The sequence below is a fragment of the Miscanthus floridulus genome, unplaced genomic scaffold (assembly GCF_019320115.1).
Source record: "Miscanthus floridulus cultivar M001 unplaced genomic scaffold, ASM1932011v1 fs_240_1_2, whole genome shotgun sequence".
Taxonomy (NCBI): domain Eukaryota; kingdom Viridiplantae; phylum Streptophyta; class Magnoliopsida; order Poales; family Poaceae; genus Miscanthus; species Miscanthus floridulus.
In genome coordinates this window covers 3,812-23,387 of record NW_027096443.1, presented here as the reverse complement: position 1 = coordinate 23,387, position 19,576 = coordinate 3,812, and the positions used below count along the sequence as shown (strand labels likewise).

At 44.7% G+C, this 19,576-nt stretch overlaps 3 pseudogenes; 2 read left to right on the top strand and 1 right to left on the bottom strand.

Moving 5' to 3' along the window:
* Nucleotides 1-9,593: 9,593 nt before the first annotated feature.
* On the top strand, nt 9,594-10,405 carry LOC136530964 (protein GL2-INTERACTING REPRESSOR 1-like; annotated as a pseudogene).
* A 2,041-nt stretch (nt 10,406-12,446) lies between these two features.
* LOC136530962 (uncharacterized) lies at nt 12,447-17,255 on the bottom strand (annotated as a pseudogene).
* On the top strand, nt 17,164-18,808 carry LOC136530963 (pectinesterase inhibitor 8-like; annotated as a pseudogene).
* Nucleotides 18,809-19,576: the final 768 nt, after the last annotated feature.

Genomic DNA, 19,576 nt, shown 5'->3' with positions numbered 1-19,576 from the left:
CTCATCTAGTAGTGATGGTTTCACTTGTGATGTCTCACTAATGGTTGAGAGTGAGACACTCAACAAGGAGGTAAAAGAGCTCAATCACACCTTGGCTAAAGCCTATGGTGGTGAGGACCGCTTGCTTATGTGCTTAGGTAGTCAAAGAGCTTCTCTCTACAAAGAGGGATTGGGTTATACCCCCAAGAAAGGCAAGGCGGCCTTTGCTCCTCACAAGACTAGTTTTGTGAAGAACAATGGTCGGTTTTACACTAGTTACAAGCAAGTTGATCATGTAGAGCAAAAGTGCATGAAAAGGAAGCCACAAGCCAATGTATCCTCAATTAAGCTTGATTCTTTCTATGTGCTTACTAAGGGTACAAATGGTGTGAAGGCTAAGTTCATTGGTGCACCATGGATCGGCTCAAAGAAGAAAGTCATTTGAGTGCCAAAGAACTTAGTAACTAACCTTAAAGGGCCCAAGCAAGTTTGGGTACCTAAAAGGAATTGATCTTCTTTTGTAGGTCAACTACAAAGCCGAAGGAAGGCATTGGGTACTTGATAGTGGGTGCACTCAACACATGACCGGTGATGCAAGAATGTTCAACTCAATCAATACCAATGACAATGATGGTTATGATTGTATTACATTTGGTGACAATGTTAAAGGACTTGGTAAGATTACAATATCCAATGACATGAGCATATTCAATGTATTACTAGTTGAGAGCTTAAACTTCAATTTGCTATCCGTGGCTCAATTATCACTAGTAGAGAAATGACTTTTGATCTACTTCAAAATTTGGCTTTAGTCCCGGTATTTTTTGCGCCCGGAACTAGAGAAACCTTTAGTCCCGGTTGGTAGCTCCAACTGGGACTAAAGGTTCCTGCCCAACGGCTACCGAGGTGTGTCAGAGGCACGTCAGTGCGAGAATCTTTAGTCTCGGTTTGAGACATGAACCCAGACTAAAAGTGTGACTTTTAGTCCCGGTTTGAGACACGAACCTGGACTAAAGGTACCTTTAGTCCTAGTTTATGTCTCAAACCCAGACTAAAGGTGTCTCCAAACTAAATTTAAAACAAAAGTGTATCTTATCTAAGTTAGATGTGTGGTGGTAGGTGAGATGGTAACGCGTGCAAGAGCTAAAGTGGGAGGTCGTAGGTTTAAATCTCCACAGCTGCAACTTTTTTTCACCCAATAAACACCTCTACTCCCGGTTGGAGGAACCAGGACTAAAAATCAAGACCTTTAGTCCCGGTTCCAAAACCGGGATTAAAGGGGGTTGAGAACCGGGACTAAAGCTTGTTTCTGTACTAGTGTATGTGATCTTAGATTCAAATGCATATTTATGGTAGATGATATAGAGGTCATAAGTGTAGATGGCTCTAACTTGATGTTCAAAGGTTTTAGATATGAGAATCTATACTTGGTTGATTTCAATGCTAGTGAAGCTCAATTGTCAACATGCTTGTTCACTAAATCTAGTATGTGTTGATTATGGCATAGAAGGCTTGGTCATGTTAGGATGAAACAATTGAATAGATTGGTTAAGCATGACTTGATTAAAGGCTTAAAATATGTCGTGTTTGAAAAGAATAAGCTTTGTAGCTCTTGTCAAGCCGGTAAACAAGTTGGAAACACTCATTCTAAGAAAAGCATGATGATCACTAGTAAAGCATTTGAGTTATTGCACATGGATTTGTTTGAGCCAACACAATACACTGGCATCGGTGGAAATAAATATGGCTTTGTGATAGTGGATGACTATACAAGATACACTTGGTTATTCTTTCTAGTAGACAAGAATGATGTATTTATAACATTCAAATCATTTGTCAAGGGAATACACAATGAGTGTGAAACAACCATCAAGAGGGTTAGAAGTGACAATGGTAGTGAGTTCAAGAACACTAGAATTGATGAGTTATGTGATGAGTTTGGAATTAGATATCAACTCTCGGCCAAGTACACTCCACAATCAAATAGCATTGTTGAGAGGAAGAATAGAACACTCATTGATATGACAAGGTCTATGCTTAGTGAGCACAATGTGAGTCAATTTTTTTGGGCTGAAGCTATCAATATGGCTTGCTATTATAGCAACCGCTTGTATTGTCACCCATTGAAAGAGAAGATACCATATGGGCTCTTGAATGGTAGAAAGCCCAATATTACATATTTTTAGGTCTTTAGTTGCAAATGCTATATCATGAAGAAATGCACTAGATTAGGCAAGTTTGACAAAAAATGTGATGAAGGGTTCTTACTTGGATACTCCACTACTAGCAAAGCATATATAGTTTGGAATTTGGAAAATGGTACTCTTGAAGAAGTGCATGATGTTGAATTTGATGAAACCAAGGGTTCCCAACATGAGAATGAGAACTTGAAAGATGTCAAAGGCATTCAACTTTCAAATGCCATGAAGAACATGGATGTTGGTGAATTAAGGCCTAGACAAATGAATGATGATGAAGATGATCAAGTGCAAGTGCTCTCTAACTCAAATGTGATACAAATTAAGTTATTACAAGTGGCTCTTAAGACAATGAATAAGATCAAGTGGCTAGTACATCATCTCAACCCAATGATCAAGCAAGTGCAAGCAATTAAGTTCTAATACACCAACCAACTAATATTTCTAGAGGTGTGCAAACAAGATCAAGATTGGCCTCATTTTATGAGTATTTCTCATTTGTGTATTCCATTGAACCAAAGAAGATAGAAGAAGCATTGAAGGATGTTGATTGGGTGAATGCTATGCATGAAGAATTGAACAATTTTACAAAACATCAAGTATAGGAGTTAGTGGAAAGACCAAAGAACCACAATGTGATTGAAACCAAATGGGTCTATAGAAACAAGCAAGATCAAGATGGGATAGTAGCAAGAAACAAAGTAAGATTGGTAGCTCAAGGATACACTCAAGTTGAAGGTCTTGACTTTGGAGAAATATATGCCCCGGTTATTAGATTGGAAGCAATTAGAATCCTGCTAGCCTATGCTTGTACCCACAACATCAAGCTCTATCAAATGGATGTCAAGAGTGCATTTCTAAATGGCTACATCAAGGAAAAAGTATATGTTGAGCAACCTCTCGGTTTTGAAGATGACAAGAAACCCAACCATGTGTACAAGTTAAAGAAGGCATTATATGGCTTGAAGCAAGCACCTAGAGCATGGTATGAGAGGTTAAGGGACTTCCTACTCTCAAAGAGATTCATGATGGATAAGATTGACACCACTCTCTTCACCAAGAAGATTGGCAAGGACTTATTTATGTTGCAAATCTATGTTGATGACATCATATTTGGATCAACCAATCAAGACTTTTGTGAAGAGTTTGGGAAGATGATGGCTAATGAGTTTGAGATATCTATGATTGGAGAGTTGAGTTACTTCCTTGGTCTTCAAATTAAGCAATTAAACAATGGTATATTTGTGAGTTAAGGCAAGTACATCAAAGACATGCTTAAGAAGTTTGGCATGAGTGATAGCAAAGCCATTAGTACACCAATGGGAACAAATGACTTTTTGGATAGTGATGCAAGTGGCAACATGGTGGATCAAAAGTTGTATCGGTCTATGATTAGAAGCCTACTCTATATGACCGCATCAAGGTTAGATGTTATATTTAGTGAATGCATGTGTGCAAGATTTCAAGCCTCACCAATAAAAAGTCATTTGAAGGCTACAAAGAAAATATTGAAACACTTGAAGCATACACAAAATATTGGTTTGCGGTATCCCAAAGGATCAAAGTTTGAGCTAGTTGGATACTCCGACTCAGATTATGTGGGATGCAAGGTTGAAAGGAAGAGCACCTCGGCCACATGTCAATTATTGGAAAGATCAGTTGTTTCATAGTCATCAAAGAAGCAAAATAGTGTTACATTATCAACCACCGAAGCCAAATATATATCCACCGGCAATTGTTGTGCACAAATACTTTGGATAAAGGCTACCTTGAATGACTTTGGAATCAAGTTCAAGAAAGTACCATTGCTATGTGACAATGAGAGTGCAATCAAGCTAACCAACAATCTAGTTCAACATGCAAGAACAAAGCATATTGATGTCCGCCATCATTTCATAAGAGATCACCAACAAAAAGAGGACATTTACATTAAGAGTGTGGGCACCGAAGATCAACTTACCGATATATTCACCAAGCCATTGGATGAGAAAAGGTTTTGCAAGCTAAGGAATGAGTTGAACATATTGGATTTCTCAAATATGTGTTGATGCACCCCCACTTATATGACATGCCTCTCCTTCGAGCAATCCAAGGTAAAAGTTGATTGGCATGGCATACATCTTTTGCTAAGGACTTGTTTAGTGCATCTAGTCATTCCTCACATGTTATAGGCTTATTCATGAAAATCAAATGAATTTGATGCATGTATGGTACCACTATTATTTCTATGCTTGACTCGATCTAGTGGTAGCATATGACATGTTTGTGGGCATGTGAACCTAGTGTTTGATCTAGAAAATGAGCTATAAGTGTTTAACTCAACATGGTACAAGATAACCCTTGAAATGAGGTGTGAAGAAGCTTGTCCTTGGATCAAACAGAGTTAAACATCTTTGGCAAGTGTTCTAGATTGAACCAAATTTGATAAAATGATCCTCACCTTATTGATTAACATTGATAATCTTAACCTATCTAAAATTTGAACCTTTATAGTCTTTGATGACAAAGGGGGAGAGAAATAAAGATTTAAGTGATAGGGGGAGAAGTAATCACTAAGGGGGAGAACTTTGATATAGGGAGAGAGATATGACAAAGTAAGGGGATCAAATAAAATTTGAGCACACAAGTAGGGGGAGTAAGCTCATAAACTTGATTGGTGCATTTGAAAGTGCATTTCATATGTTTGCTTGCATGACACAAGTTTTAAATTTTAATATCCATGCTTGTGTGGTGTACGCTAGTTATAGGTTTGAATGATGAAATGAAAAACTAGCATGCATAGGTTGAGTAACTAGACTTGTGTTTATATTATGAAAACTAGACCCTTGCTTCTAAATATTGATCTCATGGGATATTCTAGCTTTTATGTGCATGTCTAGTTACTAATGGTGCTAAGGATGGTATATTGGTGCACTCCGATTGGTATCACGCTTCAAAGGTACATCTCTTATACCTTAGCATCATTTGGTAGAAATTGACTCCTACATTTCCTATCTAAACATACGTGCAAGCTTCAATCCAAACTCTTAGCACATATGTAGGGGAACAATCGCTACCAATTAGGGTTTATGAAACTTGTCCATATTCTTTTACACATGGTAAATATGCTTAGGCAAGCAACATGGATTCAATTGAAATTCAATTTATATCTTTGTAAAAGGGTTGTCATCAATTATCAAAACGGGAGACATTGAAAGCTCTAGTTTGGTTTTGGTGAATTGATGAAACCCTAAGTGCTATCCTCATTTATCTAAGTGATCATGAGATATGTAGCACTATTCCAAGTGGCAGAGCAATGATGAAGATCATGATGATGGTGTGACTATGGTGATGATCAAGTGCTTGAACTTGGAAAAGAAGAAAGAGAAAAACAAAAAGCTCAAGGCAAAGGTGAAATTTGATAGGAGCTTTTAGGTTTGGTGATCAAGATGCTTAGTGAGTGTGATCACTTTAGAATCGATAGCCATACTATTAAGAGGGGGTGAAACTCGTATCAAAATGCGACTATCAAAGTGCCACTAGATGTTCTAACTCATTGCATATGCATTTTTACCTAGTGGAGTGAAAAAACGTGCACAAGGTGATACACTTGGTGGTTGGCACATTTTAGCAAGGGTGGAGAAGTAGTTGAAGTGGAGGAGTTGGTTTTCACTATTTTACAGTGACCGAACGCAGGCCTGGTGAGTCCGGTCAGTAGAAACCGTGGCAGCGTGGCTTAGGATGTTGCATCGGACGCTGACCTGCGTCCGATCGAGGTGCATCGAACGTGTCTGATCACTATTTGGGTGCTCTAGGACCTCTTTGTAAATGAACTAATGTCGTGCAGTCATGAGCACCGATGTGTCCGGTCATAAGTAGGAAGCACACGGTGTTGAACTGATCTAACGCAGCGCGGGCGAGTCAGATCATTCGCTGGTGAGTTCGGTCATCACTAACTCAACCGCGTGGGAATTTGTGACCGATGGGATCGGGAGGTCATCTTTCAAAGGCAAGAACACGTGGCAGCGGATCTACGATCGGACGCTGAAAGTGGTGCATCCGGCCAGTTTGACCGGCGCGTCCGATCGCCTCGAGTTGGGCTACAGTGAGAGCCAAATGGCTCTATTTTGTGGGGGCTTCTATTTGAGCCACATGGCCGGCTCAAGCTCACTCTCTTAGCCATTTGCATTGTCATAGCAACCTTGTGAGCTTAGACAGAGCCCTCCCACTCATCTCTATCATAGATTGATCATCTTTGTGAGATTGGGAGTGAATCCTAGTGCATTGCTTGAGTGATTGCATATAGAGGCACTTGGTATTCGTGTTTCGCTATGGATTTCGCTTGTTACTCTTGGTGGTTGCTGCCACCTAGCCGGCTTGGTGCAGCGAGAATTGTCGAGTGGAGAAAGGTGCTTATCTCCGGCTCCGATCATGGTGATTGTGAGGAGTTCTTGGCCTTTTCCCGGCGAAGAACCAAAAGGTACTCTATTGGATTGCTCGTGACTTGTGTGATACTCATCTTATGTTGGTTGTGCGGCACCCTATTGAGGGTTTAACGTGTGATGCCAATTAGTGCGTAAACCTTCAAGTGAGTGTATCTCCACAACGAGGAGTAGCTTGCCGATAAGCAAGTGAACCTCGGTGAAAAATCATTGTGTCACCTCTTATCACCGGGACTCTATTGTAATTGATTGGCTTTATCTTATGATTGGCACACCTCTCTACACGGCGGTATAAACATCTCAACCACTTGTGTATTTACATTTATAGTGTAGCTAAGCTCTTTAGTGTAATTAGTTTTGAGAGCTAGTTTGTGTCGTATCTAGTGGTTAGTGAGTCTCTTTAGTTAGTCATTGAGAGCTCACTAACTTAGTGTAGTGACATAGTCTTTGTGTGTCTAAAGATCATAGAGACTAGAATTGTGGCAGGTGGTTTGTATTTTAGTAGGCTAGTGTAATATTTGCTTTGCCTCATAATTGTCTAACCATTTTGTTTAGTGTTGTTGTAGAAATTTTTATAGGCTATTCACCCCCTCTAGCCATTAGGACCTTTCACCGAGCCCTCATCCACCTAGCCCCCCACCTCCCCCCCTCGCGGAAGGGAAGGCCTGAGCCTGCGTCCCCATCCACCTCGCGCCGTCGATAGGAAGGGGAGTCCTACGTCATCGTAGTTACCCAACATGTAGGTTGTGACCACTGCCGACACTATGCTTCAAGTGTTTCAGGCGTTTTCAAAAATGTTGCAAGCTTATGTTTCAAGTGTTTCAGTTGTTTTAGACGTATGTTTCGAGTGTTGTATTTGTATGTTTCATATGTTACTATGGCTATACACGCATGTTTCAAGCGTATGTTTTCAAATGTTCAGATGTCTTCAGACTTATATTATAAGTGTTTCATCTAGATATTGCAAAAGTATATCTGGATGTTGCATATGTTGCTATGGCTATACACGCATGTTTCAAGAGCATGTTTCAAGTGTTTCATCTATTTTGAGACGATATGTTTCAAAAATAATGATATGCCACGGGCGTCCGTCTTGTCTGGACAGACTGCTCCACATGTCCTGCCCACGTCGCCCGCAGCGCTAGGTCTGTGCGCCCTGCGCCTCGCCCGCCCGCGTGCCATTGCTCGCTCCCGTCTGCGCTGAGGCAGGGGAGGACTGTGCCTGTGCCCCCATCCTCCTCACGCCGTCGGCAGGAAGGGGAGGTCCGCGCCACCTTAGTTCCCTAACAGGTAGGCCATGATCATCGGGACGTTGTGCTTCAAGTGTTTTAGGCATTTTTAGAAATGTTGCAAGCCTATGTTTCAAGTGTTTCAGTTTCAGACGTATGTTTTAAATGTTTCATTTGGATGTTGCATATGCTGCTATGGCTATACACGCATGTTTCAAGTATATGTTTCAAATGTTTTAGATGTTTTCAGACTTATATTGTAAGTGTTTCATATAGATGTTGCAAAAGTAGATATGTATGTTGCATGCTATGGCTATACATGCATATTTTAAGAGTATGTTTCAAGTGTTTCATCTGTTTTTAGACGTATGTTACAAGTATTTTATCTAGATGTTACATATGTTGCAAGTTGTAAGTATATGTTCTGAATGTTTTTATCTATTTCAGGCGTTTGTTGCATTTGTTTGATCTGAATGTTGCAAAAGCAGATCTGGATGTAGGTGTGGAGGAAGCCTAATCCCTCGGTGATCCGCTCTCTGGTGTGGCGAAGATGAAGGCCGCTCACACGAGAGCGGTAGGGACGGGATGTCGCGGCGGATTGGCCTAGATGTGGAGCGGGATGGATGTGGGCGCGGCGCATCGCGCGGGATGGGACGTGGGGCTCTATGCTGTATGTGTTGGGCACAGTCGCGGGAATCTCCTTCTGGACGGACGCTGCCTCCGGAGCGGGGATTGGCACGGGTTTGGACATGCGTTGGTCGCAGGGTGTGCGTCGGGCGTGGACGCGGGTGCAGCGTCCGGACGGACGCCGCATCCGGACATTCGGGTGCTAGGTCGCTCCGATAGTTTGGGCGTCAGTCACTCAGATATAGAAACTGCTGAGAGGTTAGATGACTGAACTAAAAATTAGTCTACCATTTACCCGTTTGGATAGGCTATGACTAAACTAACACGCCTGACTAGCAGTATAACGGTGTCCTAATCATCTCCCGGTGAAAGACTTGCCCATCGCTCCATTTGAGGCACCCGACTGACTTACCTGAGAGATCTTCGTTCTTGGTCACGACTGCAACAGCAACCCATCCCAAGCAAGGTGGCGACCAACCTACGTGTGTCTCTCTCAAGGCGCGCCGTGGCCGTCCCCTTCTTCAGGTCGTTTTCCACCACCATGAACCGAACCGAACCCTCCTTCTCATCTGCCACCGAGCTCGAGATCGACGACTGTTGCTTCTCCGATCACTTCAACTCGCCTCTGCGGCGGCCCTGCCAGTGCCAGTTGCCAGTGCCAGGCTGCCCGCCGCCGCCACCTCTCCATTCCATAAAACAGAAACATGAATGTGAGCAATGAAGTGAGCGTGTTTAGGGTGGAGTATAATATGGTCAATTAAAGGATGCAAGTACTCCTCCACAGTGCTGCATTTAAGAAAACCAATTGACCTCCATAGCTCCCTCCCTCCCACTGTCCATTTTCCCCTATAAATACTTGCTGCCATGCCATCTCTTCTTCCACGCCACAGTCCACAGGCACCACCACTCCTCTGCCTCCGAGGAAGGCAAGGGAAGGAAGCATCCTCATAGTCAGAGGCTCAGAGCAGAGCACTCCTGCAGCAGCTGCAGCTGCTGACCATCACGAGACGAGACAGTAAGTGCTCTCTTTGTGGAATTAATACTATCATTACTAGCAGCAGTATGATGGATCATCAGTGATTAACCTTGCTGACAAGCTTCATGGATAGCAGGTAGGCAGCGTCAGCGCGTATTACGTGATGAGCCGGGGCAGCAAAGGAGGAAGGGGCGCGGGGGGGCCTGGACCTGAAGCTGCACCTGTCTCCGCCGGCGCCGCCGGCGCGTGGCACAGAGGGGGCGTCAGCGTCGTTGTCCTCCGACGAGGAGTGGTGGTCGTCGTCGCCGAGCTCGTGCCTATCGTCGGAGGGCGAGCGGGGGGAGCCGCAGCAGAGGCCGCAGAGCCACGGGCTGCAGTGGTCGGACAGCCCGGAGGCGACGTCCATGGTGCTGGCGGCCTGCCCGCGCTGCCTCATGTACGTGATGCTCTCCGAGGCCGACCCGCGCTGCCCCCGGTGCCGCAGCCCCGTCCTCCTCGACTTCCTGCACCACGCCGCCCGCAACAGCAGCAGCAACCGGGAGGACGACGATCACAGCCGCAACAGCACCCGCGGCGGTGGCGGTGGCGGGAGGAACAGGAGGGCGTGATATGATCATCCACAGACCACAGCTCCACAGCACCACCACACGGCAGCATCGAGAACCCACAAGTTCTCTCCATTATTACCATGAGTACTACCAGTAGCTTTAATTTCGTCGTTAAATTAAAAGAACTGCTCCAGTGTAACCGTGATATTTCATCCCGTCTGCCGAGACTGCGACGGTGAGGTGGTAACTGTGGTATGTATCACGGATACACTGGAGACCTCTCGGTTTTGCTCTGCAGTAGTCAAATCCCAAAAGGAATGAAAGAAAAACAAAAAAAACGTTTGGTTTTTCAATGTTCACGTTGGGATTTTAATTTCGCCGTCGTGATTGATACGCATTTGGGCTCCGGCTTTTCTTCGAGATGGTGGCGTATCCTTGTCGAGAAGTAGAAAAAGCGACGAATAGTACAGCAGCGGTGCTGTTAGCATTCCTCAGAGCCTGCAATTGTAATGAGGTTTCACGTCAGATTACTGAATTAATTAGATATAAAATAATAAATAAGCGATCAGTAGCGGAGCAGGTGAGACGTGAGGAGCGGAGAAGCTGCTCAGTGCTACTGCTACAGTACCAAGGAAGGAAGTAGTAGTAATGGCATTGCCTGACGCGACGCAATGAATATAGGCCAATTAATTCCTGACGCCACCCTCCGTGAACCAACACACACGCTTCCTTCCGTCTGAGGCCCTTAGTTTCACTTCATTTTACCAAAATTTTCAAGATTTTCCGTCACATCGAATCTTTGAACACATGCATGAAGTATTAAATATAAATACAAAATAAAACTAATTACACAGTTTAGACAAAATCCACGAGACGAATCTTTTAAGCCTAATTAGACTATAATTGAACACTAATTTCCAAATAACAACGAAAATCGCTACAGTTGCATTTTGCAAAATATTTCGGATCTAAACTGGGCCTGAATATTGCGAGCAGCCGAGCATCGCGACGCGGAACGACCTTAATTGCCGCTGCGCCCTTGGTCAACTTTGCCACCACCCCAGGACGATACATTCATGGCCAATTCGCAAAGCAATTATACTATGCGATGAGCATCACGCCTCCATCGTCCATTGTCCAACCGTCCTCTCCTCTCCACGACTAATCGCGTCACCCATCTTTAACATAGCTATAGAAACAGGCTGCCACAGCTCTTGACGTCAGTCCTGTTTCTTTTTTTTTTCAGAACTGAAAAGATTCAAAACCGGAGTAATAATAATCATCGCCAGGCAATAACTGCACTTGAAGAAACCATGTGCCGAGCACATTTCTACATTTAGCAGGCAGCTTCACTCTCTGTTCAAGTGCCGGACATTGATTGGGGTGCTGGTTTCTGATCGTAATCTGTGGTGGTTGCACTTGTAAAGCACCAGACAGAAGTGATGCTACGCAACGCAGCAGGGCAAAGGAGAGAATCGGCTTTCCGGCATCGGCGTCGGCATGAATGGGGAGGGGGCGAAAGCCGGCAAGAGAAATCGAAATCTTCCACAGCCAGACAGGCCAAGCTGTCAATCTGAAGCAAGAAATGGATGCAACATCTACCAAACCTGATGTCACCTGCCATTGATGATGCGTCCGTAAGAGGCAGTCTCTCCGCTCGAATGTATGTATACTATGATATCTAAAATAAAATGAAAACATGTGCTTTCGCCTGCTCTGCCATGAGCATATATGGCAGGCACACCGTTTACACAGACAGATACAGCCAGAGTCGCAACGAGCTGTTACCCGTCATCAGTCACAATCGACCAAACTGCAGCGTCAGGCTTGGCACGGCGCAACATAAAGATAGCATAGCTGAGTTCACCATAGTCTAGGACTTGAGGCAAACTAATGCAGGATCGGGCCACTTTTGCAAAAGCCTCAGATTTACACAGAGTTAAATATAATTATGACTACTTGCCTGAGCAGCAGAAGAACAAAAGGCTCAGAAGGATTCTGAGTATGTGGCTGAAAACAGAAACCATAGAGGGTCAAAAGTTTTGAAGTGATGTGGTAAACAAATATGAACTTTTCTTTAACCAAAAAGAAGATGCAAACTTCTTTGCATACCTTGTAACTGGTTGTTTCATTGAGCTTCTCAACACAGGAAAGGAACCAGATAATGACAACTCAAGAATCAAGATTGAAAGCGGATGCACAATATTAAGTTCACTTCCATCCAAATGTTAGTAACTGAGGGAAGAAACCATCCCTGGGGGAGCACCCACTGTAGTAATCCAGCAACAAGAAGCTATATCACGACCTGCTGATCATACAGAGAATTTCACAGGATGGTTCCATACCAGTGCAGTGCAGATGCACCCAAACAACGATAATTGATAATTCTCCACCCACGACAGTGCCATTTTCATGCTAACTCAACACCAGGTAACAATCAGAAGTAGAGGAGCCACTGAAGCAGAAGGGACTCAAAAGTGCCATACTCTCATCAATGTGCTCTTGACAACAAATATGAATACGCTGCATGTGCTAATGTCATACATGCAGGTAGCTGCTTACAGATATTACTTCTGGTGGACTAATATCCTTTATCCTCACATATCGAGACCTTGATGAAGCAACACTTTCAACTTTATCGTGGATTTGCTAAATATGATGTGGGTCCCACTCTTCTAAGATCGCAAAACATCCTTGAGCCTGTTGACCACCAAATAGACCTACTGGGATTGAACCTTCAAACATTGCAACTCAAAAGACACATGAGATGGACAAATGGTACCAACATCTACATGTGACAAGATCGTAAAACACTGATAGAAACACAGTGTATTGCCATTTTCCAACATGAAGCCTTTAAGCATATACTTTTACCTATCCGAATCATAGCAGCAATGGAAACACCCAAGGTTCTTGTGTTACTTGTGGTTCTTGTGTTAAGGGCTCTACTAAAGTTGACAACACCTATTACTTGTGGTTCATATAACACTAATACTGGTAATGAAAATAAAATGTTGTTTGTTTGGATAGGTAGGTTTTACACTCAGCTCACCCAGGTTGGCAGGGAAAATTTGTTCATTTTCCCTTCCAATCTGAAGAGATTTGGCCTAATCACATCCAAAGATGCCCTAACGCAAACAGAAATGAAACCTAACACTAACAGGAGCACACAAACCTTGTTATCCTCAAAATGGTCTCTCACTCTCTCAGGATGCAAATGGCTATTCATGTAAAGCCTCAGAAGCAACTAGACTTCCTTTAATGACACTCCCACCAACCACTGCTGCTTCTGACATACTGATCCACAATACCAAATTCTTTGTTCTGCTCAAGTCGCTTAGCATAATTCTCGGTAGATATCGGACCTTTCTTACGCCTGCGATAGTAAATGATTTCCCAAGGCCACAGGCGTGCAGCACCAAAGTACTTCTCCACAGATTGATCTGATGAATCTCCCTCTTGTGCCTCAATCCCATAGTGCTTCAGAGCTGAGATCACTTCATTAGTTGTTAGCTTCAAAGACTTGTTTCTCCCATTTTTGGCCAGAACGTCCTGCTTTGATTTCACTGACAAAGAGTCTTCAAAGTTAGCATTCTGGCTTTGCACTCTATTGGCAGCATTATCATCAACCAAGTTCTTACCGAAGTCAGACCCTGTGTAACCAGTAACATTAGCATTCTTGTTACGAACAAGCATTTCCCCATTCAGGACCTTGCTGTTCAAAACTGAACCATTCCCTTCTTGATTGTTCTCATCCAGATTTTTTACTTCAGATCTTGTCCTGAACTCCAAATTGTCCTCCAATTGAGAATTCATCAGACCAACTAGATTTTTGTTCTCTACATCAGGAGATGACTTGTGCTGTGGTGAAACAGATACTGAAAATGGAACAGGATGGTTGATATTTGATCTTGATCCTTCATGCTGAGTTGGTTGAGATGATTTTGAACTAGAATGTGCAGAATAAATTGGAGAATGTGCTTTAAATCGAGGCCGGGATCGGGGGGGATTTAGATCTTGAATCTGAGGAAGTCCTGTTGGGATGAGATCTCTTAACATTAGCATGGTTAGAGCGCCTTGAAGGTTCTGAAGAGGGTGATGACCCCCGAGACCTTTCAGATCTGCTTCTCTTGCGTCCTTCCTTGTTTGTTTGCGGCATGTTTTCACTGTAGTGGGCATGTCTCCTGCTGTCTCTCGGCCAATGCATTCGCATATTCCTCTCAGCAAATGGATTCCTACCATCTTGAACTCTATGATTTGTTTGGTCCAATGGATGAATAAGAAATTCTGGTCGCCTCCTCGAGGGCGACCCAAATCTTCTCTGCCTCAGCTGCCATTTTTCCCTAAAGTTCAATCCATCTCTCCTTGGTATGAAGTTATCATCTATTCCATGAGGGCAATTACGTGCAATATGGCCAGCAACACCACAACTGTAACAGGTTGGAGGAGATCTTGATTTATCATGGCTTATGTCAACATGCTTGTCAGAGTACTCTTTCCACTTCTCTGAAGAAAGTTTGTGTTCACGAGAATCATAAGAACTTGCTTTAATCACATTTTCTGTTTCTTCTTGCCTTTCATATCCATGATAAGGCTCATAGCGGTCAAAATCATCGCCGTCTCCACCAGGGGTACCTTTCCCAGCCCATCTATCATGCTCAATTATATTTGCATCAGCTGTACCACCTTCGTCAGTCTTCACCTCCCCTGGACCTTCATCATTTGTACCACCTTCATCCCTCTTCACCTCCCCTGGATCATCGCCAATGTTTTCTCCAGCATCATTGACAACCTCAGCAAATTTACCAGATTCCTTTTCTAGCCCAGCATCAGAATTATGACTCTGATCATGATTTGCTGGTTGATTATTCCGAGCTAGAGGATCCCTGAACCTAACATTGTCCCTAGCATCTCTGAAGTTCCTTCCGCGAGACAATTCAACAAATCTTGAACTTCTCCTGAAACCCTGAGAAAATCTGGGCTGCTGCTTTGACCAATTAACAGTAATGCACTCCCCACAAACATATTTCCCATGCAGGGCCCTCATGGCTCTAGTTGCATCATCATCAGAATCATACACAGCAAACCCATATCCATCTTTCAGGTTCACAGTGCAACGACCAAACCTCTGGAACAGATGTTCAAGATAACTTTGCCGCACATCTTGGGAAAGCCGCCCAATATGCAATGACATCTATAACAGCAAAAATATTCCTTGAGAACTCTACTCAGCAATTCAAAATAATGCAATGAAAGAAAGTAAGATAGTAGTATTGCTAAATTCACGATAACTACTCAAACTGACAAGAGTATAACTTAATAACCATCCAAGGTACATAACAAAACTTAACTCATTGAATGTCACCTAATTCTATTGCAAAACCAACACTAATAAGTTGATTAAACTTCACAGTGTATTCCTTGTAGTAATTTTATGGGTTTAAATGATTCATAGGTGAGTTAATGCTAATGAAGAGTGCCTACTTAATCCTCTCACTAGTACCAATGCAATCAGTAAAACTAGTCATTCTAAGAAATCACAATCAGAGAGCACAAATAAGCTCCAAAGTAAAACAACAAGCAAAAAATAAATAAAGCAGTTATAATCAATTAAATTCAAGTTGATCATGAGCTGACCCAAGCTTGCATATATATATTGTTTACTGGAACATGCTTTCTCACAACTCTTACAGCACTGCTTCCAATCGAAACAAAAAATCAAAAATCCGTGTCGGTATCGCTAAACCAGTACGCATTAGCTTTAACCACAATCATGGAACTAAGTTTCCCTAGTGTTGAGAATAATTTTGAATATTAATTGTTCAATATCCTGGATGGATGGAAAGGATCATCCTGATTTGTTCACAAACACACCTATGGCCCTGTTCCCAGCACTAGTTTGCATAGTAAAATAAAGGGCAAAGGAATATTGGTTTACTGCATTTAGTATAGTACTAAGGTTTAACTTCTGTTGTGTGTCTGGATAGGCCAGCTTGTAAACTGGAATCAATCGTGTTTCAGTTTTCCAAACACTAGTTTCATGAAACAAAAATCTATCAATTCATTGCCAAAGAGTAACAGACAGGTCTGTAGTGAGGTAAGAGAATAAATATTGAATTCGGATGTGAAATGTGTGCCATTCCAAATACAAGATAGTACCATGATTCCCAGTTTCCCACATTTGCTACACCATTCTGACAGCTAAGCATAGATGATTTACTATCACCAAGATAGCTCTGAAGCAGGTTGCATCAAAGCATTCATTACTGCAATTGCTGGCTGCAGCTACTAAACAACAGAAGTTACAAAGCATATGTTCAAGTCAACTGCATCTCAGGATGTCAACCAAAAACCACGTTTGAGTTAGCTGTCCTCTTAGGAAAGCCAAGAAAAGCAATGTGACAACTGACAACTCCAAACAATGCCTAAAGTATCACCCAATTTCATTGCACAGTTTCATATAATGTCTTAAACAAACACTAGTACAAGTTACAACAAAATATCAGATTTCAGATTATGTATGGAAACCAACTTATTAAAAGGCACCGGCACAGCACTAGCAGTGTGCAAAACAGCAAATATTGCCAATCTACCGGACACTAAAGGTAATACATCAACCTAACATTACAAATTTCACAGCCTAGCAGAATATGCTAACAGCAGTCGCATCTCAAAGAAGCAGGTAGGCATCTAGCACAGGCACAGATAGTACAACATATAGATGACACAACAGGACCTCAAGGTGAGAAGCATATACCTTGTTTATGGTCACCAAGCGATTAAGTAAAACTTGAACCTGAAAACAAATCAGTGGACAAGGTCAAGTGATGGTTAACTAGAAGTCAAATACAGAGTATGAAACCTCAGGGGCAGCAATGTAACTAGGGTTCCGCCAAAAGTTTAAATCGCACAACTAGAAATTAGGGTTCTATCTAGGATCTAACACAGAGAGCAAAACTAAAGGTAGGTTACCATGGAAATGGAACAGCCCACACAAACACCGCCGATTCTCGCGGGGAAACTCAAAAAAGGGAAGGAAAACGAAAACGCGCACCTTGCACCGCGTTCGGATCAAGATGGTGTGGGCATGAACCTAGTGCAGGATTCGTACGCAAATGTAGATGCGTGGAGCCTAGTTGCAGCTACTTACCCGGACTCGCGACGCTTCGCCTGGATCGGATTCAGATGCGAGAGCACGATTGGACGATTGCTTCGGTGCTTCCGCTTCGACTGCAGCAGACCTGCAGTTGCTGGTCTCCTCTTCGAAGCGTCGGGCAGCCGGAATGGCGAGGAGTGGGGAACGACTGCACGAGGGGGTTTGGGTTCTGCCCCTGCACCTGGGCTGGATCGTCCGTCTGCTTAAGGGCCTGTTCGTTTCCCCCCGAATCACTGCCAGGAACAGTTCCCGGCCGGAATCGGCCCACTGGAGATCTAGAGAATTCTACTGGCAGCGTACTACCCCCGTGTCCCCAGCTCGTAATCGTAACAGACCAGACGAGCAGACTCCTCACTCCACGCCACCCGGCACTCAGCTCAAGAAAGCACAGCCACCAAGCTCTAGCGCCCAGAGGCAGCAGATCGATGAGGCCTTCCACGTCTCGCGCTCTGGCCGCCGTGGCCCTCGTCGCGGCGGCGGCGCTCGCGCTGAGCGTCGACGGCGTCGGCGCCACCCCGGAGACGACGTGCGCGGCGGTGGCGGCCCGCGACCGGCGCGTGGACTACGGCTTCTGCGTGTCGAGGCTGAGCCACCACCACGACAGCCCCGACGCGGACACCTGGGGCCTGGCGAAGGTGGCCGCCGACGTGGGCGTCGCCACCGCCGGGGACGCCGTCTACGACATCAAGGCCCTGCTGACCACCAAGCCGCCGGCCGGCGCTGGAGCAGTGCCAGAGGCTGTACGACGCGGCGGAGTCGGCGTTCGCGGAGGCGTACGACGCGATCAACCGGCGCGACTACGCGGCGGGCAAGGGCAAGGCCGCGCAGGCTGCGTCCCTGGCGCGCCGGTGCGACGACGCCTTCGCGCGGGCCGCACTGCGCCCGCCGCCGCAGGTCGCGCGGTGGGGCGAGGAGTCCGCCAAGATCGCGGTCGTCTGCACGGCCATCACCGACCTCATCGACTGAGCCGAGCGATGGGTACCGTACCGGCCAGGCAGGTGATGCGCTGGCTTCTGCGTCGTCGCGATCCGCCGGCGTGCTGTGTGAACTTGTGATCCGTTGGTTACACGCCAGACAAAACGCGGACGAGATGGCAGTTACCCGACCTTGTCGCCGTTGAAAAATGTAATGTGATGATGCAATAAAAGCGTTTTATTGCAGCCCGCTGTTAGGGGCACTTTGCCACGGCTCGTCGAGCAGCTTCTAGAGCGGCTTTTGATGAAGCCGTGCCAAACGCTCGAGCCCAAAACGGCTTGCGACCAAGAGCCAGCAAAATCCCCACAAAATGCGGTGAGACAGTTCCTCCGCCCGCGAGAAGCCAAAAAAAGTGGCTTATTCCGGCTCCTCCACACTTTCCATCCTTGTCCCCGGCTTGCTCTCCTCCCCGACGCCGCGCGCCGACGGCCGCCGCCGCGCCGGCCTCGAGCTCCGCCCCACGCGGCTTCGATCTCCCTGCACCGCTCCGCCGGCCTCGAGCTCCGCCCCACCGCCGGCTCCCTGCTCCGCCCCGCCGGCCTCGAGCTCTGCCCCGCGCAGCTTCGATCTCCCTGCACCGCTCCGCCGGCCTCGAGCTCCGCCCCAACGCCGGCTCCCTACTCCGCCCCGTCGGCCTCGAGCTCCAGCTCCGCCCCACTGCCGGCCCCTCCCTGCTCCGCCCCACCGCCGGCCTCGAGCTCCCCCGCCAACCTCCTGCTACGCCCGAGAGAGAGGGGGGGGAGGGAGGGAGTGGGTGACAGGATAAGGAGTGTGGCCGTTCGGATAAGGAGAAGAAAAGAAGGGGAGAAGGAAAGAAAAAGAAAAAAAGAAAGAAAAATGAAGAGAAAAAAGAAAAAAGAGAAAAATATATATAAGGGTATTTTGGACATTTGACATCTTCTTTACAGCTAGGAGAAGTCGTTTTGCCAAACGTTTTTGTACAAATAAGCCAGAGCCAGAAAAAGCTGCTTTTCCATATGAGCCAGAGCCAGAGCTGTTTTTTCACGAGCCAAAGTCATGCCAAACGGGCCCTTACTGTGCAGTGTTCATCTCTTTTGGAAGCCTCGTCATTCTGCTACTGCTGCCACTTTTATTACACGTCTGTATAGTCTATACGTACGTCCTATCTCTTGGCTTTATTGGACGAGTGTCTAAAGTTTAATTCCTGTTACATTGGACGTTCAGATTCTAATTAGAAGACTAAACATTAGCTAACTATTATAAAACTAATTACACAGATGGAGAATAATTTACGACGAATCTATTAAGTTTAATTAATCCATCATTAACACATGTTTACGGTACCACCACATTGTCAAATCATGAACTAATTAGGTTTAATAAATTCGTCTCATAAATTAATCGCAATCTGTGCAATTAATTTTATAAATAGTCTATGTTTAATACTGTAAATTAGTGTCAAACATCTAATATGACAACTTTAGGAGGTAGAACCAAACACTTTTA